A 26,540-nucleotide genomic window follows, 5' to 3' on the forward strand; every position below is an offset into this window, starting at 1 on the left:
TCATCAAGCAAACTCTTCTCAAGTTCAAATATACCACAACACAATAATTCTGGGTAACTTTAACACACCTCTCACTACTAGCTAGATCTTCCAAACAAAAGCTGGACAAAGAAACTATAGAACTCAATAATATAATCAATAACCTAGACTTAACTGACATATATAGAATATTTCATTCAACAAGCAAATACACTTTCTTCTCAGCAGCACATGGATCCATCTCTAAAATAGACCGTGTTGGCATTACAAAGTTCTCTATAGGTTTAATGCAATGCCAATCAAAATCCCAACAGCATTTCTTGTAGAAATAGATAAAGCAATCATGAAATTCATATGGAAAAATAAAAGACCCAGAATAGCAAAAGCAATTCTAAGCAGGAAGTGTGAATCAGGCGGTATAGTGATACCAGATTTCAAACTATATTACAGAGCAATAGTAACAAAAACAGCATGGTACTGGTACCAAAATAGGCGGGTGGACCAATGGTACAGAATAGAGGACACAGATACTAATCCACAAAGTTACAACTATCTTATATTTGATAAAGGGGCTAAAAGCATGCAATGGAGGAAGGATAGCATCTTCAACAAATGGTGTTGGGAAAACTGGAAATCCATATGCAACAAAATGAAACTGAATCCCCTCCTCTTGCCATGCACAAGAATTAACTCAAAATAGATCAAGGAGCTTGATATCAAATCATAGACTCTGTGTCTGATAGAAGAAAAAGTTGGCTCCAATCTACATATTGTGGGGTCGGGCTCCAAATTCCTTAATAGGACACCCATAGCACAAGAGTTAATAACTAGAATCAACAAATGGGTCTTACTCAAACTAAAAAGTTTTTTCTCAGCAAGAGAAACAATAAGAGAGGTAAATAGGGAGCCTACATCATGGGAACAAATTTTTACTCCTCACACTTCAGATAGAGCCCTAATATCCAGAGTATACAAAGAACTCAAAAAATTAAACAATAAGATAACAAATAACCCAATCAACAAATGGTCCAAGGACCTGAATAGACACTTCTCAGAGGAGGACATACAATCAATCAACAAGTACATGAAAAAATGCTCACCATCTCTAGCAGTCCGAGAAATGCAAATCAAAACCACCCTAAGATACCATCTCACTCCAGTAAAATTGGCAGCCATTATGAAGTCAAACAACAACAAATGCTGGTGAGGATGTGGGGAAAAGGGTACACTTGTACATTGCTGGTGGGACTGCAAATTGGTGCGGCCAATTTGGAAAGCAGTATGGAGATTCCTGGGAAAGGAAACACCATTTGACCCAGCTATTGCCCTTCTCGGACTATTCCCTGAAGACCTTAAAAAAGCATACTACAGGGATACTGCCACATCGATGTTCATAGCAGCACAATTCACAATAGCTAGACTGTGGAACCAACCCAGATGCCCTTCAATAGATGAATGGATAAAAAAATGTGGCATTTATACACCATGGAGTATTATGCAGAACTAAAAAATGACAAAATCATGGAATTTGCAGGGAAATGGATGGCACTAGAACAGATTATGCTAAGTGAAGCTAGCCAATCCCTAAAAAACAAATGCCAAATGTCTTCTTTGATATAATGAGAGCAACTAAGAACAGAGCAGGGAGGAAGAGCAGGAGGAAAAAATTAACATTAAACAGAGACATGAGGTGGGAGGGAAAGGGAGAGAAAAGGGAAATTGCATGGAAACAGAAGGAGACCCTCATTGTTATACAAAATTACATATAAGAGGTTGTGAGGGGAATGGGAAAATAAACAAGGAGAGAAATGAATTACAGTAGATGGGGTAGAGAGAGAAGATGTGAGGGAAGGGGAGGGGGGATAGTAGAGGATAGGGAAGGTAGCAGAATACAACAGTTACTAATATGGCATTATGTAAAAATGTGGATGTGTAGCTGATGTGATTCTGCAGTATGCATTTGGGGTAAAAATGGGAGTTCATAACCCACTTGAATCTAATGTATGAAATATGATATGTCAAGAGCTTTGTAATGTTTTGAATAACCAATAAAAAAATAAAATAAAATAAAATAGACTGTGTTATTCCACAAAGCAACTCTTAGCAAATACAAAAAAGTAAAGATGCTAACCTGCATTCTATTAGATCATAATGGAATTAAATTAGAAATCAATGATAAAAAATAAAAGCTACTACAACACCTGGAGACTAAATAATATGCTATTGAATGAACAATGGGTTGCAAAAGACATCAAAGAGGATATTAAAAAATTCTTAGAGGTAAATGAGAACACAGATACAACATATCAAAACCTCTGGGACACTATGAAGGCAGTACTAAGAGGAAAGTTTATTGCATGAAGTTCATTCCTTAGAAGAAGAAAAAGTCAAATAAATGAACTAAAGTTACATCTTAAAGCCCAAGGAAAAAATAATAAATAAACACCAAAAGCAGTAAAAGACAAGAAATAATTAAAATCAGAGCTGAAATCAATAAAATTGAAAAAAAGAAATAATTTTAAAAATGACAAAAAAGTTGTTTCTTTGAAAAAAAATAAATTGATAAACCCTTAGCTATGCTAACAAAGAGAGGGAGAAAACTCAAATTACTAACATCCGTGATGAAAAAGGAAATATGATCATATAATTCTTATCTTTAAGTGTATTGATGTGATTAATTACATTTATTGATTTATTGATGGACACTACAGGAAGAAATTTCCAATTTGACTATTATTATTATTTATTGACAGACACTACAGTGCAGAATACAGAAGATAATCAGAAATTATTATGAAAATTTGTACTCCAATATAACAGAAAATATCAAAGGCACTGACAAAAATCTAGAGTCATATGATGGATGTGGATGATATACACAATTTAAACAGATCAATTTCACGCAATGAAATAGAAGACTCCGTCAGAAGCCTACCAACCAAGAAAAGCCCAGGACAGGATGGATACACAGCCGAGTTGTACAAAAACTTTAAAAGAAGAACTAATACCAATACTCCTCAAATTATTTCATGAAATAGAGAAAAAAATAGGAACACTTCCAAACACATTTATGAGGCCAATATCACCCTGATTCTAAAACCAGACAAAGACACATCAAAGAAAGAAAACTTCAGACCAATATCTCTAATGAACATAGATGCTAAAATTCTGGCAAACTGAATACAAAAACATATCAAAAGATAGTACATCATGATCAAGTCAGGTTCATCCTGGGTATGCAAGGTTGGTTCAACATAAGGAAATCAATAAATGTAGTTCATCACATAAAGGTTAAAGATAAGAACCATATGATCATCTCAATAGATGCAGAAAAAGTATTTGACAAATACAGCACTCCCATATTATTCAGCCTTTAAAAACGGTAAGTCCTGCCTTTTTTCAATGTGGAGGAGCCTGAAAGAGTCATGTTAAGTGAAATAAGAACACAAAGACAAATACTGCAGGTTCCCATTCATGCAGAATCTGACAAGTAGAAAATAGAATATTGGATACCAGGGGCTGTGGGTGGGTTATGGAAAGAAACTGATTACTGGTTCAAAAAATACAGTCAGATGAAAGAAATAAGTTCTCATGTTCTGTAGCACAGGAGAGAGACAGTAACTAAAAGAATTGTCCTTTTCAAAATAAAGATGGGTTTTTGAATGTGTGCAACACAAAGAAATAACAGATGTTTGAGGTGATGGATATGCTAATCATTCTGATTTGGTTATTATATATTATAAGCATGTATCAAAATATCAGCACTGTACCCCATACATGTATGTATGAGTTATGTCAATCAAAAATAAAAGCACAAAACTTTTTAAAAGAATAACTTACTGGGGCGGGGTGGGGGGCATAATTCCAGAAAGTGTGGATCTCTCCTTTCCAAGAGACGTACCATCCACTCAGAAACAAGGGTGTGAGGCAGAGTCCCTGACCCCCAGGATTCTCACCAGCCCAGGGCCAGTGTCCTTTAGTGGAACGTACCAATGACCACAGCTTCCTGGGAAGTCATGCCCCGCCTCTTCACTTCCACATCTGTGACAGGTTGAATGACATGCAGCTTCTTGTTTGGGTGCTCGAAGTGATACGGTATGTCAGATGTCACAGGACATTAAATGAAGCCATACCAAGATGGAAATTGGTACCATATTTATTTGGAAGTGCCAGCAGCTGCTTAATTGCAATTTGCAGCAACAAGCTATTGATGGAGCACTTGTCTGATTGGATTATTTGTTTCTGCCATTTCTAAGGGAAGCCGCAAGCACCCGGACATCCTTTCCCAGTCACGGATAGCCAGAGGGGAGCCTGGGTTGGGTCATTCTTTCAGACCCAGGAATCATTCCAGGGCACTGGCACGGGCTCAGCATGTGGGAAGCCCTGGGCTGGATCCCCAGCACCTCAATTTTTTTTTTTTTTGAGATTTACTCACCACACAGCTGAGGTGATTTATATATTATAAACAGTGTCAGGCTTGAGTTTAAAGTTCCGATTTTTCACCCAGAGCCTTGGATGGAGAAAAGCTTCCTTATCATCTGAGCCCCACACTCAAGAGGGTATTGCTCGGACCTGCAGCCTCTCCACCCTGCTGCCCTGGCTTTTGTGACAGCTGCTCTCTTCCTGCTGCTCGCGGGCCCTGTTTCTAGCACTTTCTCCTTGTGTAAGCTTTGCCCCTTCTATTTTTATTGCTATGGTTTTCCAGCTTCTGTAGACATTGCATCCAGAGCTGTTCATGTCACTCAGGGTCACTGCCAGAAGTCCACAGCAGATACTTGTTAAAACACTGTAAAAATTAAAATAATGCAGAAATGCACTGACGAACTACCATCTCAGAGAAACTGAGACTTCCCGTCTACACAGTCAGGTTGGCCAGCCCTGCGTGTCTCTGGTTGTCTGAAAGACAGACAGAGGGCTGGGATGCGGCTCAGTGGCAGAGCACTTGCCTAGTGTGCTTGAGGCCCTGGGTTCCATCCCCAGCACCACAAAAGAAGAGAAGACAAGCAGATTCTCCTCAACTCACAAAGAGGCCATGCCCCAATAAACCCATCCCAAGTGGGAAATACTGTAAGCCAAAATGCACTTCATATGCCCAGCCCACTCCCTGGCCTAGCCATACGGCAAGTGTGGAGTGCTGGCTGTTCACACTCGGGACTGAGGCCGGCAGAAAGCTGCAGCTGGCTGTTGCCAGTGTCTAGAAAGATTATCATATACATGTCACTAGCCTGGGAAAAGGTCAAACTTCAAAATTCAAAATAGGATTTCTGCTAAGTGAATGTCCCTCTCGGGCCATGGTAAAGCTGAAAATCCTGCCTAACCATGCCAAGTCAGATGTCTGTATAGAGAACATGCCAGGTGCCACTCACCTTTTTCCCATTTAGATTGCAAGTTTGTCCTCATCAACTAAAGAAAAAGAACAGTGATCTTGGCAGCAATCGATTGCCAGCCTAGAAGGTATTTATGTGCCGAGCGCTGGACTGCATAGCAAGCGCTTTATACACATGATCTCATTTTATTTTCACCCCAGCTCTGTAGGGTGACAATGGTGTTATCATACACACTTTCTCAATGCTGAACCTGTGTGCTCCTGACGTATTTGCCTTGACTGTGTCCCCAGCTACTAAACAGGTGTGGGGGGCTGAAGTCAGGTCATTCCAACTTCAAAGTGTATTTATTTCCACTAAAAGAAAAGGAAAGCAAGATGGCAGAACAGGTGGAAATTAGTGCCTCTCTTCTGAGCTCCATTGCCTTGGCATCCACAGAACCCAGGCCATGAGAAGGCAGCCACAGTCATCTTGTCCTTTAACTTGGGTCCCACCCGCCCCTCCCACCTCCTTTCAGCACAGAATTGCATTCACATTATTGGATGCTTTCTTTGGCTCATTCACAGCCCCGTTCCACCTCCACCCATCACCTTCATTTCCCTTGTACCAGGTTCAGATTGCTGAAGCCCACAATCTCTCATGCTCTCCGATGGCATGTTCCTGCCCAGAGGCACACACACGAGTGGCCTCTTCCCTGTGGTGCAAACAGCATTAAGTTTGCCTTCCACAGATCATGGTCCAGATACAGCTCAACATCAGCATCAGATTGCCCCACACTTCTCCCCAGGGAGGGTGGGATCTACTCTCTGCCAATCTAGGACCATTCAAAGAAGGGCAACCTTTAGAGTTCCTGTACAGGACATTTTAGGGAGTGAGATGAACAAGGGGATAAAAGAGATCCTCAAGAGAGGATCATGATGTTTGACAGGTCCTGGTGCCAAAGCATGCATCACTTGGCTGGAATCCTATGGCAAAGCTCATGAGACCACTGTCACCTGGCCCTCTGTTCTCAGAGCTGCCCAATAACTTTTCCAATAACTTCCTGTTTTCTGGTTTTGTTCTCCTGGCAAAACTTTTATCCCTTCCTCATCGATGTCCCAGATCTGAACCTGAAAAAAAAAGACAAGTATATCTACTCCCCCTCCATATCTGCAGAACACCCCCCCACACCTGACAGCTGAAAAAGGTGGATGTTTGTGTTTGTCATTTAGTAGGAGACCAATAGTGACATTTTAAAAGGTTATTTCCCTTACAGTAAACCCTACAGCCCAGGGACAGTCACCTTGTGAGCGTCGTTATTCATGAATCCCCACTCCTCTTTCCAGGATTGATGGGTGACAGCTCCTCACTCCCAGCCTTTCCTCTATATATTTACAGTAGTCTCTGAAGTACATCCTTAATCAAAGGGGCCATGACTCGATGACACATCTTTGGAATATTACTGAGTAACTCATTAAAATGTTAATAGCTTCTGTCCAGATGTATTGATCTTGATGTCAACTATTCTTGGAATAATAAATAAAGTTGAGTTTTAAAATTTTATCTTCCAACCATGCTGAGTGATAAGTGAGCTAAGGAGTGTCCGAGAGGAAATAATTCACCTTAGACGCCTCCAGCTCAACAGGCATGAAATAAAGAGGGTTCAATCAAGCAGCATGATGAAAATGTTATGGCAGGCAGTTGAGCTAAACAGTACAGAGAGGGGGGAATGCCCCAAATCCAGAGACTATGGGTTTCTTTTTCTTTAAACAAATCAATCAACAAGGGTGGCTTGGAACCACTAATTTGTAACTATCTCCTGGCCTCCCCAAGTGTTCCGCAGTAGGGACATCCATAAATCCAGACTGCAAAGGACCAACATTGGGGAACTATTTGGGGTGCTCCAAGACTAGAGCCTGCATGGGCTTCTTCTGGCTTCCAGCCACATGCCCCCGGCTTCTCTTCTTCCACGCTCACCTTCCCACATTCGGATACGGAGCAGGTCCAGGCCATATCTTACTGACATTGTGTCTTGCTGTTCCTCTGCCTGGAACCTTCCCCCAGCCTCAGATGTTGGTGGGGCTCTGGAAGGCCGGCACCTTCCTGCTCTCCAGCTCTGAACACAGCTGCCCTCCTTGATGGGCTGCCTGGACACCCCATCCTGAAATAGCCCTCAGCCTGTCTCCCACCACGACCCTGCGACGTGAGCCTGCTTGACCTGTAGATCACACACCCCTCTTTGAGGTAACCAGTGCCGTATGTCCATCTCTCTTTCCATCTGCCTCCCCCCAGGACCAGCAGGACTGAGTTTCTTCTTCCCTCTGCCTCATCCACAATCTTACTCCTCACCATCACCCAGCACCTGGGTCCACATTGGGCACCTGGTAGGGCTCATAAGCACGGGCTGAATACATGAAGGAAGGAATAAATAAATGGGGGAAGGGATTCTGGGAAGCCCAGAAGGAATTCAGCTGGAAAGGTCTCTACCAAGAAAAACAGGGCAGAGGCTGGGAGGGTCAACCACTCAAGAAATGCTTCCTACTCAGGCCGGAGAGTAGGAAGTGGCTCAGTTGGGACGCAAGTCTGGACCCCCACTTGCTACCTGGAGCTCAGTTCCACAGGGAAAACCCTTCATATGGATCTGTGACTCAGGACCTGGGGAGCCGGGGCTGGAGGGCACACTGGAGCCCTAAGTCAATGTTTCCAGAGCAAACACCACCACCAGAAGTGGCAAGGTCACTGACACACCGCATGGCTCTCCCCAGCCAGGGCCAGGTCCCATTAGGAACATTGTTATCATTCCTGGATCCGACATCCCAGCCCTGGCGCTCTGATACTCCTCAATGGGTCCATTCAAACAGAGCCCCATTTTGCATATTATTCTTAATAAACATTCATAGTTCAAGCCATAATGGCCCTTTCAAGTCTCCTGCTTTGAATGCATGTTAACGACAGAGTGTCTTTGTATACTTACATGTAAAAATACACTGGCCACCCTGTGGATATGCAGCATATATATTTATAAATATTTATCACCGAGTCATGGCTGACATTTTCAAAATGCTGTATTTGAACTAGACCTCGTTTTTTTTTTCTGTCTCCCAAGCTGAGAGGCCAGACGATGTTAATTAATCCAATTTTGCCTAATAATGTGTGGCATAATGATCTCCATGCCCTGGTTTATTTGTCAAGGGGGAGTTGGCTCCTAGGGAAGGCCTCAGTGCCTGGGAGAGGAGGGGTCCTGGCTCCAGGCTGGATCTCCAGACAGCCTGGGGTGATGGAGGGTGCTCATTGCACCGACTAGGGCAAGAGAAGCAACCGGTCGTGAATGAGACCTGTGTCCAGACACAGGTTGTCCTTGGGGAAGGGAGGGGACATAGAAGTGGATGGAGCTTCTCTCCTGGGTCTATCCTCTTTCCCTGCCCCGAGGCCCTGGGGATGCTCTGAATATTCAGAAATGACATTCCAAGTGCACTCAGATGAATGGGGATGGGACTCTAATTCTGGAGTCCACAGGGGACACTTCACACTAGGATCTCGGGCAGACTAAGCATTGGGTTGGTAAGGACTGGCCAACAGTACTGCCTGGTTTTTTAAAAGCGGAGGTGCAGTGATGTGAATGGTTTTGGCTTCTTGCATTAGCTTGGTTTCATGGGGGGGGGGGGGCGACGAAAGATGCTTTTGCAAGCCTGACTTCTCTCCATCATCCCCCAAGGGCCTCCTGACCTGTGTATTTTGGTCCATACCCACACCCTCTTCTGACTGGCAGAGGGAGGCAGCTCAGCCAGGACTGTATCTGGGGAGGAGATCTTGACGCTGCCGTATCTAGGTCCCCCGAACTCTCTCAGTCCCACTCGGTTCTGCTCAGCTCCAGGTGGGACACAGCCCCTCCAGGAATGGCAATGTTCCTCTCCCCTGAGGTGGCGGTCACAGCCATCTTAGGAATCTCACTGGCCAGCCTCTGCTCTCCAGCCCCAGGTGGCTTCCCTGGTCACAAAGCAGACCTCCCAGCTGACTACTCATCCTGCCCTGTCACCTCTGGGCTGTCACGGTCCAGCTCTAGAGGGCCAGCAAGGTTTTCCATCCCATGCCACCTTCACCCCCCACCTCCCCCACTGAGCAAAGCTGGGCCGTCGGCCCGAGCAGCTCCCACTCTACATGGATCCAAACAAAACCAACGTAACAAAGAGAAACTACTTTTTTAAAAGGTCAGTTGGCAGGCCAAAGCCATGGAAGATTTTAAACTACCTCTTCTGGGGACCACCTGTGTGCCATGGGACTCATCAGCACCTGCAGCTCAGTGCTGATGGGGTCTGAGTCACAGTAAGAGTCACTCAACTCACCCCCCAAAGGCTTGGTGCCCAAGTGGGCGTTCCCTGCACCCTGTGCTCACTTCCTCCTACCTTGTGGTCAGAAACCACTGACCATGTGGTCAGAAACTACTGTGTGGAGGCTGGTGACCTTGCACCAGTTACCTGCTGTGACTAAGCTATAATTTCTTCAACCATGAAGCAGGGCCAGTCAGCTAATTCCACAGGGCAGTGGTGAAACTAAGTAAGAAAAGGTAAGAAAGTGCCTAGCACATGGCCCATTGAATCAGTGACTAATGGAGTGAATTTAGAAATGGGTTTATCTGTGTTATTTTAAATAGGTTCAATGATACGTAAATAGATCCAGCTACTATGCCTTCAGCCTCATAGAGATTATGAGCATTCCTAGACCTGTGAATGTATCCAGTGTTGTCCAAGCCAACATCACCCCTCATCTGGTTCCCATGGTACCTTATTTATGTTGTCAGGATTGTGTCTCCTTCCTGGACCGTCCTACCAGGCTGGAATACCCTTCTTTACATGCGTAATTAATGCTCCCTGTGCATTATAAATCCCAAGCCATGGAGGCCCTTAATGAATATGTATGAGTTGGGTCTGAATGGGCTTGTGTTGGACACACCTAGCACACCCTTTGCTGAGAGCCATTGCCAAGTAGGAGTGACGCATCGTAATCCTTGCCAGCGTACCCCATGTTAAATGGACTTGCCTTGGAAATTTGATGCCACCTTGCTTGTGTGTTTGAGAAAGGTGACCCTGCTCAATGACCAGGGTGGATCCAGGATTAGGGTGTATCCTGCAGGAAGTATCCCCATCCTTGGGTTTAGGGCGTGACAATAGGAGTTTTAGGGAAGTTGGAGGTTGAAGATTATTCCTGCTGGGAATAGGGCGTGCCTGCTGCCTGAGTTCCTGCTGAGTTCTCCTGGAGAGAAAGTATTTAGGACATAAATTGTGCAGGGGATTGGAATTGCCCCTGAACCTGTGTGGAGGCGGTGTGAGATCGGGAATAAAGAATTGCTGTTTGAACCTACAAAACTGTGTGGTGGCTCGTGATTCTGTGCCAAGCCAAGACACTGGCAACCCTTCAGATTCTCTCAGTCACCCCTTCCTCCAAGACCCTCAGTGCTGGCTCTGCATCAGTGGCAGACCAATCTCCTGGGCCTGTGTGGTTCAGCTGCCTGAGGCCAATTAGCTCCATGCGCAGAGTTCCTGGCTCATCCTCACCTCTCGGGCCCATAGGGCCGGCATCTGCCTCTACCTGGATGGAGAAGGTCCTCACCTCATGGGCCCAGGGGGCTGGCATCTGCCTCTACTGGGATGGAGAAGGGGCCAGGGGAGGCAACTGAGGGTGGGGGGAGTTCATCCCCAAGGAGTGGGCTTGGCCCAGTGGAGACCAGAGGGCTGGGGAAGCCAGGCTGATGCAGTCTTCTCTCTTCCCCACCAAGAGAACTACTCTTTCTTGCTGCTCCACGGAGCCCCTCTGGAGACAAACACCTCTGCACAGCGACTGCCTCTGTGGCTTGCTGTGCTGTTTCCCATCCTGCTCCTTCCGTTCTCTGTTCCCTCCCTCTCACCACCTGGGATTGCACCTCCCATATTCCGTATTTGTGCGGGACCCTTGCCTCAGGCTCGTTTTCTAGGGATTCAGTGCCAAAACAGGTAATTCAAGGATGTGAAAGTCAAAGAACAGGGAAGAAAACGTTTTCTGAATAGATCACATAAGAGACAGGCCAGGACTGTGAATAAGTCCATTTGTCGATTTCATTAAGCGGCTTCATTGACATGATCATGCCAGCTGTCCCCTTGGAACCAAAGTCACCAGAAAAACAGAGGTATCAGTCTTTCGTGCCAGCTCGCCTAACTGTGCCCCGGCTCAGCCCAGACTGATGCTCCAGCAAGGTCTGTGTCCAGCCACTTGGGGTCCAGAACTGTAGCCTCTCTTGGGCTCTCAAACTTCAGCCCAGAAAATAAGCAAGGGTGGAGGATCGAGCACTTCTCTTCTTTGCCTTGTGCTGTATTTTAATAATGAACGCAGCAGACATGGGCACGTAGAGAAGCTTCACTGTCAAGCAGTGAGGAAAACACAGGTGAACAAGTCAGACAGGCAGCAGCCCTGCCCCCAGACACGCCTTTCCTCTCTCCCGTAAGCTGGTCCCCAAGAAAGATCTCATTCTAGTTTTGTCCATAGAAGAGTTCAAGGGGACACAGGCCCAGTGTGCTTGTGATGACCAGGTTCCACTTGCCATCCCACACAAAGATAAAGGTTGGCTCCCTTTGAAGGATCTTATTGAGAACTCTTCCAAGTAAATTATAATTTAAATGCACCAATAGGTAGCCACTCGGACAAAACACACCCCTTAGACTCATATCCTGCAGTTTCCAAGAATCCTCAACATGGATTATGCAGCTTGATAACAACCGCACAAGCTACAAATCTCTGTCAGCCTTGTGTTAAGTAAAACCATGTGAAATGGATAATTTCATAAGTTGGAAATAGTTAAATATCAGCAGTTTGGTATGTAATTTAATTTATTACACAGTCCATGTCTGAATTCTGGGGGAAAGACCAGATGAGTGAGCAAGGGCGCTTGGAGAAGACTTTCAGGATTCAGGATGCAGGGAGAGGATGAGGTTTTGGAGATGCTAAGAAGATGAAGTCCTCCCACCAGATACCCCATCCACAGGGCCGGGTATCGCTGGCTCCTGTTGCAACAAGGGCCTCGGCTCCCTCCTTCCTTTGGGAACAGGAACGGAGCCAGGCTGAGAGACTCGAGTGGAAGAGGATGCGGGATGGGCTGGGCCGCCCGCCTCAGGGCTGGCCTTTGCCTCTCTGCCCCAGGCTCGCCTGAGGAAGAGAGACCTCTGGAGAAGGGGATCAACCTAGGTGGCCCTGGGGAGCACTTCATTCTAGTGCCCTCGGGGACTCTGATGGCCTCAATTTGGGAAGCTCGAAGAGCTCCGAAATAATCCCTGAGATGGCACCCTGCTCCAGGGATGGGATTACCCAGGCCGTTCTGCGGAATTAAGGAAACCTCTTGCGAGGGAAGCCTGACTTCCCCTCCCGCCCCCTCCTGCCCCTGCAGCCAGCCTGGCCTCTCTCCATTGGGAAGGGCCCGGCTCTGAGCTCAGTTCCAAGAGATGGGAACAGCCATTTCCCCCCAAAAGAACCTGCCCTTCCTGGAGGTCACGAGGTGTGTGTGAGCATGTCATCCAAAAGTGCAAAAGTCTCCCACCCCCACCTTCTTAGATACCCAAGAGAAAGTAGAACTGAGCTTGGCAAGAAAAATGCAGAGGAAAGGGCTCATCCCTCATCTCAGGTAAAATAAAAGTGTGCCCTGGCTGCCTTTACCCAAACCAGGCGGGGCTTCTGTAACTCCCTGTGGTCTTCTCTCAGGAATTTTCTAATAGCTATAATTAATTACTAGTGGCAATAACTGTTTTTGATCCCCCAATGCATCCCTTAAGAGAGCCTGAGGCCCCCCTCGACCCACTCCACCTTATCCCAGGAATCAGTAGTCATTCTGGACAACCAAGTCCAAAGAGAAGGGCTTTTCCTCCCAGAATCCCAGGGAACTGAGTCCATTTCAAGCATCCCAGCCCCCACTGGCCACCCTGGAGGTGGGCATAATCTCCCTGCTTTCAGGCCTTTTTGCTCTCTCCTCCTTTCTCTCCTTGGGGAGAGGGAACTGCTGTCCCAGTTTGGTGTTCCCCAGCCACCAGTCCCTGGACCCAGTGCAGAAAGGAGGATCCACACGAGGTTACTGCGATGGAATCAGATAATCAGTCACCCCGACCAACCTAAAACCAAACATTTTCTCCAAAGGAGTAACTTCCAGTAAAAGAAGTTACTATATTAAAAAAAAAAAAAAAAACTGAAAAGAGAAACTTCTATCCCTCAATTACTTTAGAAGGAGTGAGCAGAGCAAGTTACTGCCTTGACCTCTAGAGGAATAAATTATTAGGCAATGGCTCTGGCTACCTGTAATTAATTGTAAATGATTAATTCATATTAATATCGCAATTAATATTGCAATGGTCCTATGCTCCTTTCTAGGAGTAGCAATGACCCCAAAGAAAGCTGGTGATGTCTCCATGGGGTTTGCACATGGAAAACAGTGAAAACTCAAGGTATTCTTTCAGAAAATCAGACCAGAAAATCATATATGTGATGCTGGACCGTAAGCGGAGTTTCTGAAGTAACCACATTGTACTAATTGCCTGTGTAGACAAGAGCTTATAAATCACATAGGATTGAATCTCGGCAGCTCTGAATTTCCTGTTGCCTCTGCTTGCTCTGGCTGCTGAAGTTCTCTTTACACTCTACTTTGGTAGAGGTTGGAAATCCAGTGCCTGTAATGGAGGGTACCCCACACACACCACCTCAACCTTAGTAACCAGGTCTCTGATCTGCCATTGTAGCAGCCTCTTTGGAGCCCATTCCCTGGGGAACATCTGCAGGTCGTCCCCCTTGATCTCACACAACAGTCGGTTTCCGCTGGAGATGGGCTTCAAAGGTAGGCAAGGGGCCCTGCCTGGGGAAGAACAGTTGCGGAGCATCTGAAGCGGAAAATCCAAACAGATGTGGGGTGGCCTGGGACTGCCCCTTTCCTCTTGGGGCCTGAATTTCGACCAGATCAGTTTCCTAGTGGAAAATTTCTAAGAGATGGGGTACGCAGGGCATGCTCCTGGGCCCAGAAGATTGGAGCATGGTGCCTTGCAAGTAGGCAGCTCCCAGGAAGCTATGGACCACATCTTGCGGAGACCCCTCTTGCTACCTGCCCTCTACAGTTTCCTTCCTGGCCAGTAGGCCAACAGCGGTTCTGGTGATACCCTGGACTGGGGTTGATACGTGGGGTTCACTGCATCTGTGCCTCTCCTGGGGCCATGAGCTGGTCAAATGTGTGGACCAGGAATCTCTCACCACTTCAAGAGGGAGGGACACGTAGTAGGTGTCCAACTTAAGGTCACCACGGGATGTTCCTAATTACTCCAATTAGCACTTGTTCACTGCTGTACCAAGTTTAAGCAAAGCTTCTAACTTCATACTGTCTCACATCTAGGACTGTCTGGGTGTTGTCCTAATTGTTCTGATCTGAGGGCCCCAGGCTTTAACTCAGTTAGGAAGAGCCATGGGATGGCCCCAACCAGAGACTGGGATTTTTTTTTTCCTTTCACTATTCCATGTTACTATCACTATCCTTTCCGCTTGGGAATCCTCAAGACTCCTGCCCAAGTACTTGTGGTACTTTGATCATGCTGTCCAGGGACTCTAGGCCCATAGCCAGTTGTGTGTGTATGTGTGCCCTGAAAGAATGTTTGTGCCTGCTGGGCATCTGCTGAGGCCGACTTTGGGCCTGGAAGGATCCCACACCCTGAAATCTTAGAGGCTTCTAACGCCTCATTTTGCTGTCACTCAAAGGAGGCGATTTGATCCTGTCTTGAAGGTGCCTAAACAGCTGCTGCCACTGTAAAAACCCGGTCTGGAGAGCTCAAGTGCGCTTTTGGTAAAAACTGGGAAATTTGGTTGGAGCAAAGTTTCCGTTCTTGTTACTAGTCGGGTTTCTCCCACTTCCACTTAGCCATGTTTCTGTGATCTAGGTAATCCCCTTCAAGCCAGGGAGGAATTCTCCCGAGTCCATAATTGAGGGTTGGAAATCGTGGGGGTGAGAGAAGCATAAAATCCTCCTGAAGCCTGGGAAGTGCTAGGGTGCGCTTGGGAGGGAGGCCTGCATGAAGCTCTGGCGGGACCGGTCCGCAGCCCTGCTCTTGGATCCCCTTCTCTGCGAGGCCCCAGGCAGTCAACAGCGCCGCGCGGCGCGGGATTCTGGTCACGGAAGTGGGCTGAGGACCCCTGTTTTGGGCACCTGCGGACCCGCCCGCTGATGCGCGGCCCCAAATCTCCACTCGCACCGCTGAAAACTGGACAGCGTGCCTAGATCCCAAACCCCAAAGGAAAGTTCGGGTTCCACTGCGCTCCTGGCTCATGCAGTTTCGAGGTTTCCCAGCACCATTCCTAAGAACATTGGCCACAGTGGGTTTAGCAGGACTGGGCAGGATGATGCCCAGACCAGGTTTATGCTATGAAGCCCAGGGAGGGAACCCACATCTCCTCCAACGCCTCCAAACTTCGGACCTTCAAAGGGGTCCGGGAAAAGGTCAGATCCTCTACTGCAAGCACGGTAGCTGGAAGCTGGAGAGGAACGTGAGAGCAGCAGACTTCTCCCGCCGGAGGTAGAGCGACAGCACCTACCTATCCCCCTATCCCCGTCCCACCTCCTAATCGGTGCCCACCCCGAGGTTGGGGGCCTCCCGGCCCCATAATTCTACAGCTTTTAGCACAGTGCCAAGAGCTCCCTCAGGGCCCAGACACCCAGTAGGAACTGCCCTCTGGCCTGTCCCTGACCCGGTGAAGCAGGGAAGCTGGCAACGGAACCGTCCTGGGTTCAGACTCCAGGAAGGACCGGGGTTTCGGAGATGGCTGTGGGGGGGGGGGTGCGGAGGGCCCAGGAGCCCGAAGGAGGAGTTGGGGAGGAGAGGCGGGATGTGACTCTTTAGGTCCAGTGTGGCCCTGCGGAAGAGCGTGTGTTCCCAGTGCCCGCGTCTTCAGCAGCGCCTCCCTTCTCCAACTGCCTTCTGCAGACCACCACGGGTCCCACCAACGTTCCCCCAGTGGCCCTAGCTCGGTGACACTCTCCATGAAACGTCCGCCCAAAAGCGATTCCCTGAAATTTAGGCTGTGTTGGATCAGGCTGCGAGACTGCTCTGGGCTGCTGGAGGCAGGTCAGTTGGGCCCCGTTCCCGCCGGCGCCCCTGAGAGGCCTCTCAGCTGGGCTGGGCTCCCCGGACCCTTCCCTCCCTCTGGCTCGCGTGCCCCTGCGGTTTCCCGCTCCTATCAGAAAAGTGTCAATCTCCTTTTGCTCCGGAGTTTCCAGGAGAGAAAAGGCAGAAGAGTGACTTCAGAACGTGTCGGGAGGGGAATCTTCCCTCTGGGCACCCCCTTTCCGCACGCGGAACTGAGGAGGAGGGCGTGGGACCAGCACGGACTTGGAGGCCTCGATCCTCCCCACAGGGCACTTGGCCGCCGGGTCGCACCGCCTCCTCTTGGCCGCGCCCGCCGGTGACCAGCCGGGTAACCACAGAAGAGGCCTCGGCACCCCTTCCTCTTTACTCCTTCGCCCCACCCCGCAGCCCATCCTAACGCCCAAGTCCCGCGACTCACTCTCCAGAGCCGGTCTCTGCGCCGCGCAACGTTCAATCACCAGGATCTCCCCGAGCCTGGGAGCGCGCCCGCCTTTCTCGGGACAGTCCCTGGAGGTAGAGACGCAGAGGCGAGCCAGTGACTCCAGGGCCGCGGCAGGGTCAGAGGCGAGAATCACTGCCCCCACCCCCGCCGAGGTCCCTCCCCCTCCCTGCCCCCCAGTCCAGGCCCCAGCGGCCCAGTGCTTCGCCCGAAGGCGGGTCCGCCATAAACAAAAGGTGCTCAGTCGCACGTGGACTGCGGAGCAGCTGCGCCTCCCAACAGATCCCAGACTCCGCGCGGGGTCTTCAGGCACAGGGAGCAACCAGAGAGGGCAGGAGAGCGCGCCGAGGCCTGGGTCCGGCCCAGCTGTCTCGGTCTAGATCCCCTCGGCTCGGGTCCGCTCCATGGCTCCGCAGCCGCTGCCACCCCTGCAGCCCTCCAGGGAGGCAGCGTGGCAGCGAGTGCCAACACCCGATTAAGGACTAAACTGCACCACCGCCTCTTCGCTGGACCCTTATACCCTAAGAAAAGCTGAGGCCGGGGAGACAGGAGGCTAGAAGAGTGAACAGGAAGCAGGGCTCGGGTCGCCGCGGAACAGTCCAGCTCCAGCAGCAGCCGGAGCGCGGGGCGGCGCAGCTGGTTTGCGCTGAGCTCTGGGCTGGCAACTGCGGAGAAGTTCCTGGGTGCCCAGGCCGGTCCCGCGCACCTGTCCGTGGCCGGCACCTGGGATTCACCTGGCCCCCAGGTCCCTTTTCCCTGTCCCAGCTGCTGCAGCCTGAGCGGGACTCCGCGGGCCTGGAGCTCGGCCAAGTCTAATATGCCCAGAACCAAGGCATGATGAAGGAGAAGTCCAAGAATGCGGCCAAAACCAGGAGGGAGAAGGAAAATGGCGAGTTTTATGAGCTGGCCAAGCTGCTCCCGCTGCCATCGGCCATCACTTCGCAGCTGGACAAAGCGTCCATCATACGACTCACCACGAGCTACCTGAAGATGCGCATGGTCTTCCCTGAAGGTGAGGCCGCAGGTAGGCGTCCGGGAACTCCGGGGAGTTAGGCAGCCTCGGCCCTGGCAGGAGCCGGCCCAGAGGGGCCATCGAGGTCTCCCAGCCAATACTCGGTGTCTTGGGAGGGCCCAGCTGGGGACTTCAGCTAGGACGCAGACTCAGGGAGAGGGACCAGGGCCACCACAGCCCAGGCGACCAAACCATCTCTTGGCTCAGGGCAGCGGCAAACCAAGGATTGTTCCAGGGACCTGCGGTCCCCAGTTGACGTTGGCATGCTGGTCCATGCAGGTTTTATGCTCTCTCTCTTCCTTCTTCCCGCTCTGCTCCTCCTTTCCTTCCTCCCTCCTATCCTTTCTTTACTTTCTTCTTTGTAAATCCATTTTAGTTTTGTTTTCTTTTCCTATCTTCTTTCTCCTCCTCCTTTCCATTTTAAAACAATTCTTCTTCTTCTTCTTTTTCTTCCGTCTCTTTCCTCTCCTTCTCTTTCTCCTTCTTCTCCTCTTCCTCCTCCTCCTCCTTCCCTTTCTCTTTCTCTCCCCCACCCCGTTCTGCTCTGGTTTGGTGTGGTTTTGTTTTCTTATTTTTTCTCTGTTCCTTTACTCCTTTCCTTCTTATTTACCTACCTCTTTTCCCTCCTTCTTTCCTTCTTTCTTTCTTCAGCTCCTGTTTCTTTTTCGGGCCTTCATCCCTCCTTCTCTTTCTGGAGAAAAGAGAGCAAGCAAGCAGGGTGCTCGGTGAGGCCACAGCCACCGAGCACTCATGGGAGTCAGTCCTCGGTGCTGCCCTCCCAGTCCTCTGGGGATCGGAGGTTTGGGTAGGAGAGAGCGCGGGTTGGTGAGCTGAAACACCCGTGAAGAGAAAGGTAATTATTTCGAAAATGGCAGGCAGGGCAGAGCTTAGCAGTTCTTTTAGGATTGAAAATACACTACTGGCGGAGGAGGACTCACCATCAGGCAGAGATCGTAAGAAAGGGAAAGGGAGAGAAAAGGGTAATTGCATGGAAATGAAGGGAGAGCCTCATTGCTATACAAAATTAAATATAAGAGGTTGTGAGGGCAATGGGAAAATAAACAAGGAGAGAAATGAATTACAGTAGATGGGGTAGAGAGAGAAGATGTGAGGGAAGGGGAGGGGGGATAGTAGGAGATAGGAAAGGTAGCAGAATACAACAATTACTAATAGGGCATTATGTAAAATTGTGGATGTGTAACCGACGTGATTCTGCAATCTGCATTTGGGGTAAAATTGGGAGTTCATAACCCACTTCAATCTAACGTATGAAATATGATATGTCAAGAGCTTTGTAATGTTGTGAACAACCAATAAAAATAAATAAATAAATAAATAAAAATAATAATTAAAAAAAAAAAGAAAAAAGAAAGGGTATCCTGCTGGATGAGCTTTCCCAGCACGCAGGGACTGTGGCCACCGGGCCAGACCTCCAAACAGCAGGTCCGGGATCTCACCCCCAAGGGACCCCGACACTGCCGGGGAGGGCACTGTTCAGGGTTCTGATGGGCGCCCCAGGATTTCCAGGCCCTGGAGCCACAGGAGAGGACTTCGTGGTAAAGAGACCACTTCAGCTGCAGGGCACTGGAGGGTCGCTGCAGTACAGGCGACAGGTGTCCTTCGGTCACAGGGCGCCTCCATTAATATCATCCGCGGCCTGGCACTCTACCCGGTAAGCTTTTGCGCTGGGCGCCTCCAAACGTGGTATTTGCGATGGTTTCTGGGTCTGCAGCTGCGTTTTCCATGGTCTTCCTCCTGGAGCGCAGCGGGCCTTGTAGGCAATTGCGGCCTGCAGTCCTGCGGCGGCCCGGGTCCAGAGCAAGCACCGGAGCAGCCTGGAGCCCTAGGGAGCTGAGCGGCCGGAAGCGGTGGCTTGGCCTTTCGGGAACCTCCCAGCCTGGCCGCGCGGTCCGCGGTGGAAGGGCGCTTTCCTCCTGTGCGCGGAAGCGCTGATCCTGCTGGGCTGGGGCCTAGCGCACGTTCCTGCGTTTCCTAGTCCGATCCGCGGAGAACCTCTTCCCCAGCCCCTTCCTTCGCTGGGAGTTGTACACCTCAGCGTTTCCTACTAGTCAGCCCAGCCATGAGTCCTTGGCTACAGAAGTAGAAACGATTCCTTTCCAGCTGAAGTTTCGGTGGACATTAGGAGCGAATTAGGTTTATAAGGGTCGAGTCTCCTTTCCACCCCGGAGTAGTGTTAGCGGGTTTGCTGGGATGCGTCTAATCCGCTTGCTACAAAGCAGACAGGGTAATGGGCTTCCATCCTCTGTCCTCTCTCTTCCCACCTTTCTTTTGGGGCGGGGGAGAATAAATTATCTGAAGAGTTGTTTGTTGCCAAAGATTTCTAATAAACCAGAAGTTAGCTAATGGGAGCGGTCTGGGGAAAAGGGCTTATTTTAAGCTATTTATTCGTTGTTTTAGGGATTTCCAGGGAAGTTTGCTAAAATGTTGAAAAGTGGCAGATGTGCTGCCACAGCAGACATTTAAATATCTGTGGGGTGTATGTAACCAGGGAAGCACATCATCAGGCCTTTGGGTCCAGAATGACTGAAGACTTTGCCCCTTGTTGTGGGGTGGCATGGTGTTGCTGGGGTTGATGCCTTGAGCAACTGCTGCCAGTGCTGTGTTCAGGAGCTGCCTACTCCAGGGGCCACCTGCATCTCCTGGGTTTTGATCCTGGAGGTTGGCTCTAGATTTTGTAGATGATCCTGTATCATAGTGCACAACTTGGGGAAGGGGGCAGTGGCCTAATCCCTTCCTACTACACTTCTTGAAGTCAGGAAGGGGAGCCATGCCGTCTCTGTCCCACTGCTCATGTCTGGGACCTGAAGCTTTGGGCTGCAATGCCTACTCCCCTCAAGTCCAGTCCGGGTCTAAGAAGTTGGGAAGCTCTGGGCATAGGGCAAAGAGAAGTTGCGTTTAGGAAGAACTCCACCCTGCAAAATAACTCCCTTGCCCTCAGCGGCTTTGAATCCGCTCCCCCCCACACCTTCATTGATTTAACCTGGGTTCTTGAAGCACCCAGGTTGCCAGGGCCCTGCTGAGTTGCTGGGGTCAGGACAATGAACCCACGGAGGTCTTAGAGCCAGAGCAAGTCTGGATATCAACCAGAGCTCTGAGATGGCTTACAGCTATTGGCTGAAAATAAAAGATACAGAGTGGACCCATTTGCCTGAAACAGGTGGAATCCCTTGGTAAAGAAAACCTTTGAGACCAATTTAGTACTTTGGGATGCAGAAAATGAATGGCACAGTCTTAAGGACCAGTGGGATCATAAGGAACCCTTCATATCTGGGGAAATTGAGGCCAGAGAGGAAACTGGCCTCCCCAAAGGCCCTGCAGCAGGGGGGGAGTAGGACAGTAACTGTGATGGCAGCCGGTTGCTGTATATCCTCCTGCTCTGCACTGAAGAGGCCAACAGGAAGAGGAACTCAGAGGTCCCACACCAAGGCAGAGGTAGGCACCAGAAACCCAGGCAGACACCTGCTGGCAGGCTGATTCTCAGGCTTGGGGAAGTCTTTCAATTTTTACATTTGGGTCCGAGAAGGCTCTGTCATCCTGCCCTGGTAGGCCTCGGTCTCTTTGTTAAGCGGCCCATTACCAACTCCACACCCATATAGGTGCACAGTGGAACCTTGTCATAGGTGGCAGTCCACTCTGGTTACCAGTCACGGTAGACTCTGGGTGTTTCCTGGATCAGGCTAGGGTTAAATGGCAGTCTCGGAGGAAATCACTGCCCTGAGTCTAAATATCTGCCGCTTTCTGGGTGGCTACCTTTTCTCCCCTTCAACATAGAACTAAGATGTGGGAGGTAGATAGGGTGGGTAAGGGCAGGAGAGAACAAGGTCGGCTTTGGAATTCAGGCTGGAAACTGAACACTGGGTGAGGTTTAGCGAGTAGTTGGAAAGCAGATAAACCTAGGGTTGCAGCAGATATGGAGTGCAAAGGGTCGCCTGGGCCCCTCACAGTCTTGTGACCCTGGGTTCCAGAGAGGAGGCTTCTTGGAAACCGCAGATATACGGAGGCAAGAGACCTGTGGGTGCTTCCTGGCCGTAACTGCACTGTGAACACACTCGCCAGGACATAGGGTAGTTTTCGTGTGTCAGAGGGCCAACTTGGGCGATTGGATTTCCCTGGAGGAGTCCCGATTAGGACAAGCAATGAGGAAAGGGTGGCGTTTCCTCCCCGACCTTGCACACCGACGGCTAGCTAGGACGAGGGACTAGCCTCCAGTCTGGCTCAGGAATGAAGTGGGAAGCTGAAGACCCAGAGGGTGTGTGGAGGGGGGAAGGGATTAAGGCCTGAATTGTCCCGGTGACTGGGTTGAATTCAGTTGCAGGCAGCGGGCTAACCCCGCACCCGTACACCTGAGCTCCGCGGGGAGGAAGCGCACCGACTGTGGGATTATTTCCTTGGATTTAAACTATTTGATTCAGAGGGTTTGGTGAGGAAAAAGTCACCCTATTCCAACATGGCATTATAGATCTTCCTGTACTGCAGCCCGAAATCACGTAGGTCATTTTTAATGGACTCGTTTTTGGAGTGACGAAGATTTCACAACCCTCCCTCCTCTCAGTTTGAAGCGGGCCAGGCCTAGGGCTCGGGAGGCAAAGCTAACCGTCGGCAGGGCTGCGAGCGGCGCAGGCCCTGGAGAGAGTAACCGAGCGCACGGGCTGCAAATCCAGCCCCTACGCTCCAGAGCCCCGGACCCCGACCCTGGAGCGCCAGGCGGCTCTGGGTGGGGCGCGCGGCTCGGTACCAGCGGCCGCTGTGACTCCATCTCGCACTTTCAGGACCTACGTATCCAGTCCTGGGGCCGCGGGGTCTTCAGGGCACGCACAACGCTCGTTCACAGCTGGCCTGCCAGGCTGGAAGTCGTCTCCCCTCCTTTCCCCTGTCTGCCGCAAGGAGACTTTCTTGGAGAGAGTCTCTACCTACCACCCCCTTCACACCCGATCCCTGGTTGATGTGAACCGGGGTAGCTCGACGGGCGAATTTTCCAGGAACCCCGAAGAGAACAGAAAGATTCCAGGACTGAGAAGAACTCCTGTGCGCTGGAGAAGTCCGCGGCCCCTGATAATGTACACGGATCGTGGTGTCCAGAGAGGTGCAAACTATGGGTTCTACTGGATCAGCAAGGCGGTACCCAGCCCCAAACTCCTCCCAGCACAAAGTGACGAGACCCCTTAGCCCTGGAAGGGAGCTACCAGAGCCCACCGCTGCGCAGGGACTGTGGTTGGAAATGCTGTTGGGGTGACCGGCCGAGACTGGGCCTCCGCAGCCTGTGCTTGGGTGGAGGAGCAAGAGGATCTTACTCCCGCCCCCCACACACCCTACTAGATTTTGGAGTGGTTTGCTATGAGAATGTGTGATCTTGCATCCTCAGATCTGGCCCTCCAAGGGCAAGAGGTCGCGCTCCCCCAGAGACACACCCTCACACCCCTCCCCCCAGGGAAGTGGTAATTGGAGGAGGGGAGGCTGAGGCAGCAAAGGAGTGGGCTAGACAAAGGCGATGGCAGTAGCCACAAACAGGGAGGCCTCACTCTAGCCGGGCTCAGTGAATCCCCAAACAATCCTATTTCAGAGGCAAGAAATAAAGGTTAGAGGTCGAGGCTTTGACTGGAGATCAGACCCTGAGGCCTGGCCAAGTTGGCTTCTTAAACCACAGAAGACAAGATCCAGGAGGTGAGACGCTGGGACTTCCTCAACTGTCCTTGATTTTTATACCCTTATCCAATGTTCCTGTGGAGGTTGGAGGCAGGGACAGCCGCCTCCCTGTTCTTAGCCCCATTCAATTTTCACAGGAGTCCTGGGGAAGTCTTCCTGTCATTGCTTTTTTAGATATCCAAGGTTGTCCCGTAGGGAGGTGAGAGAATGGTGGTCTGACTCTAGTGTTCTTACCTAAGTCCAGGCCCTAACTCTCTGCATCCAGACCCACAGGCATCCTTCTGGCTAGTCCAGAGGAAGGAGGATGTCCTCTCATCTGAGCAAAGCAGATGAAAACCTCACAGCGGGAAAGCAATCTCCCTTTCTCTCCAAATCACATTCTTTTTGTAGCCCCATGTTTATGGTCTGTGACCTGCATCCAGAGATACCCCCAGAGCCTGACTGAAGCCCCACAGGACAGTTGCTCATAAGCTGTTTGCTGACTAATCAGAGAAGAGGAACCATATTTAGGTGGCTTCTGTAGACAGCAAGTCTGTGGGGGTTAAACCAGAGGACAGGCAGCAGGTGAAAACAGACCCTGTACCCATAAACCCAGGGAGCAAGCAGAAAAGGAGGTACCTAAAGGCTAACTGGCAGAAGTGGGGCATGTGGGCTTGATTTCCTTTTGCCCTGACCTAGCAGCCCCAGTTTCTCCCTGTGGGCTCCCTATAGCCTGGCCATCCTTAAATGCCAGTGGCCAGAGGTCCCCAGCTTGTCCTGTGGAGGCAGGCAGGATTGGGGAAATCCAACCTGGGGGCTGAGAAACAACAGGTCTCAGCTCTGAAAGCAGTCAATACCACCAATAGCTCACCAACTTGTAACCCTGAAGGAGCTTAGCCCAGACTTCAATTCTACCCCACCCCCACTTTTCAAATAAATAAACCAATCCCTTTCCTGGGTCCAGGTAAGGGCCACATTCCTAAAGCTTCACTTTTTCAGGAGTGTATATGGCTTTCTATTACCCAGAGGATGCTTTTTAGTTACAAACCTTACTTTATTCAGTCTCTGCTTCAGCCCAAAGTATATTTTTATGGGCTGAGGGAAAAAAGAACTCACCACAGCGGTTCCTAATAGAAGAGCTGGCAGAGCCACTGCCTTAGAGTGAGTTGGTCCCTAGGTGAGGAGTGCTTGGGGGAACCATTTGGTGACGCCTAGCTATCTCCAGCCAGGATCCTAAAGGGCAGTCGAAATCTCCATCAGCACAATAGAGGCATGGGAACTTGCAGAAAAATTATGGTGATATAGGAGAATAAGATCTCTCAGATATCTGAATATTTGAATAATGTGAAAAATCTATAACTAGTTAGCACATGCTTCATGGAGAGCCAGAACCTTCAGCAGGCTTTGAAACATTTGTGCCAGTGGAGCCAGGTCTGGAGGCCATTCCCACAGACCAAAAGTTTACTCCAAGTCTTTGGACCACTGACCCTGCAAGAAGCGAAAAGCCAGGAGGCCCTGCTCAACTTGGGCACTGTGTCGGGGCCAAGGCTGCTTCAGCTCCAGGGACCTGGACAGACTCTGAGCCAGGGGAGAGGAGGACAGTTACAAGGCACATTTGTTCGTTTTTTGGAAATCGGATTTCCTAGGTTCTTATTAGATTCTTGATACATCCACGTCCCACTGGTTTTAAATCTTGGTTCTCTCTATTGCCCCTACCAGTCTTCCTGCCTGGTGTGGGGCAGGAAAAGCCTGAGAGTGAGGGCAAGTGGTGCCCTGGTGGGATCAGGATGCTTGGGGGTGGGAGCAGTCTCCTGGGGTTAGAGAGCTACCTACGCTCACCCAGTGGTGGCTTAGGGGCCAAGAATAAAAAGCTGCGAGCTGTGTTATATTTGGGGAGGGGGAATGTCAGGATAAGTGGAAGTTGACCACTTCCTTATTAGACCGGGATAAACTCTGATTCTTAGAGTCCAGGAGGAGAAATGAAAGGTCAACCCTTTTCTAGTTGCTGAACTGTTTCCAAGAAGGATCTAAAAGCCACAGTCCTGGGCCTCAAGCTGCGTTTTCAGCCTCCTGGGCGGAGGCCTCTAGAAGCCAAGATGCCCGGGACTCCCACAGGGTCAGAGAGGAGACCCACGGTGCCAGAGCAGCGACTCTCCGGGAATTCATGCCAGGCTCCCGGTTTAGAGAGGACTTGCCGCCTAGGGAACCACACTGGATCCACCGCAGCTGACCAGGTTTTCAGCCCAGCGCTTCTCGCCTAGTTCAGCCGACTCCTGACCTAGAGTCCCGCACTCAAGGGCGCGATCTAGGTCCGGCCCACGGTTTCTGGGAGGATGTGTAAACCCTGAAGGGGTCGGATCCGAAATGGGAGCTCCCGGAGTAGGGAGAAAGCCAGAGGGCGTATTCTCTAAGAGGGAGGTTAAGGAGGCTAGGGCGCAAGTGGAGATGGCGGTCACCTGCCTCAGTCTCCTGGTGCGGAGGCCGAGGTGCTAACCGGAGGGTCCCCATAACGGAAGGATTCTGGGGAAATTTAAAGGTTCTTCTATCCTTCCTTACGCAGCCTCCTCAGGAGCTTTCTGGCTTCGTCTGGAATTGGTAGAGGCAAGCCTGGAGTCTCCCAGTCACAGCAGCTGGGAAGGAGGACTCCGATGCGCAGGGGCCCCATTCCCCTGACACATTTTCTGCACCACTGGTGGCTGTCGGGGAGGTGGTGGGGAAGAGCAGTAGGTACTGGGGATGAGACGGTTAAAAAGCACAGGGACTGGGGGGGCTCCGGATTGTGTGAGAACCGCCCCCTCTCCTTTACCTTTGAGCCTACCCTGGGCTCTCCCGGCTCTGGGCCCGTCCCTCACGCTCCACTGGCGGATATGGAGCGTATTCCCCGGAAACCCCCAGGTAAACCTTCCTGAGTTTTGGAAGCTCTTCCGGGAAGCCAGTGAGAGCCCAGAAGACTATGGGATAACGTGGAGGGGAGGGAAATTTTCTTTTTCTTTTCTTTTCTTTCTTTCTTTATTTTTATTTATTTATTTTTTTTA

This window comes from Urocitellus parryii, chromosome 7 (genome assembly GCF_045843805.1).
Source record: "Urocitellus parryii isolate mUroPar1 chromosome 7, mUroPar1.hap1, whole genome shotgun sequence".
In the NCBI taxonomy this organism is placed as follows: domain Eukaryota; kingdom Metazoa; phylum Chordata; class Mammalia; order Rodentia; family Sciuridae; genus Urocitellus; species Urocitellus parryii.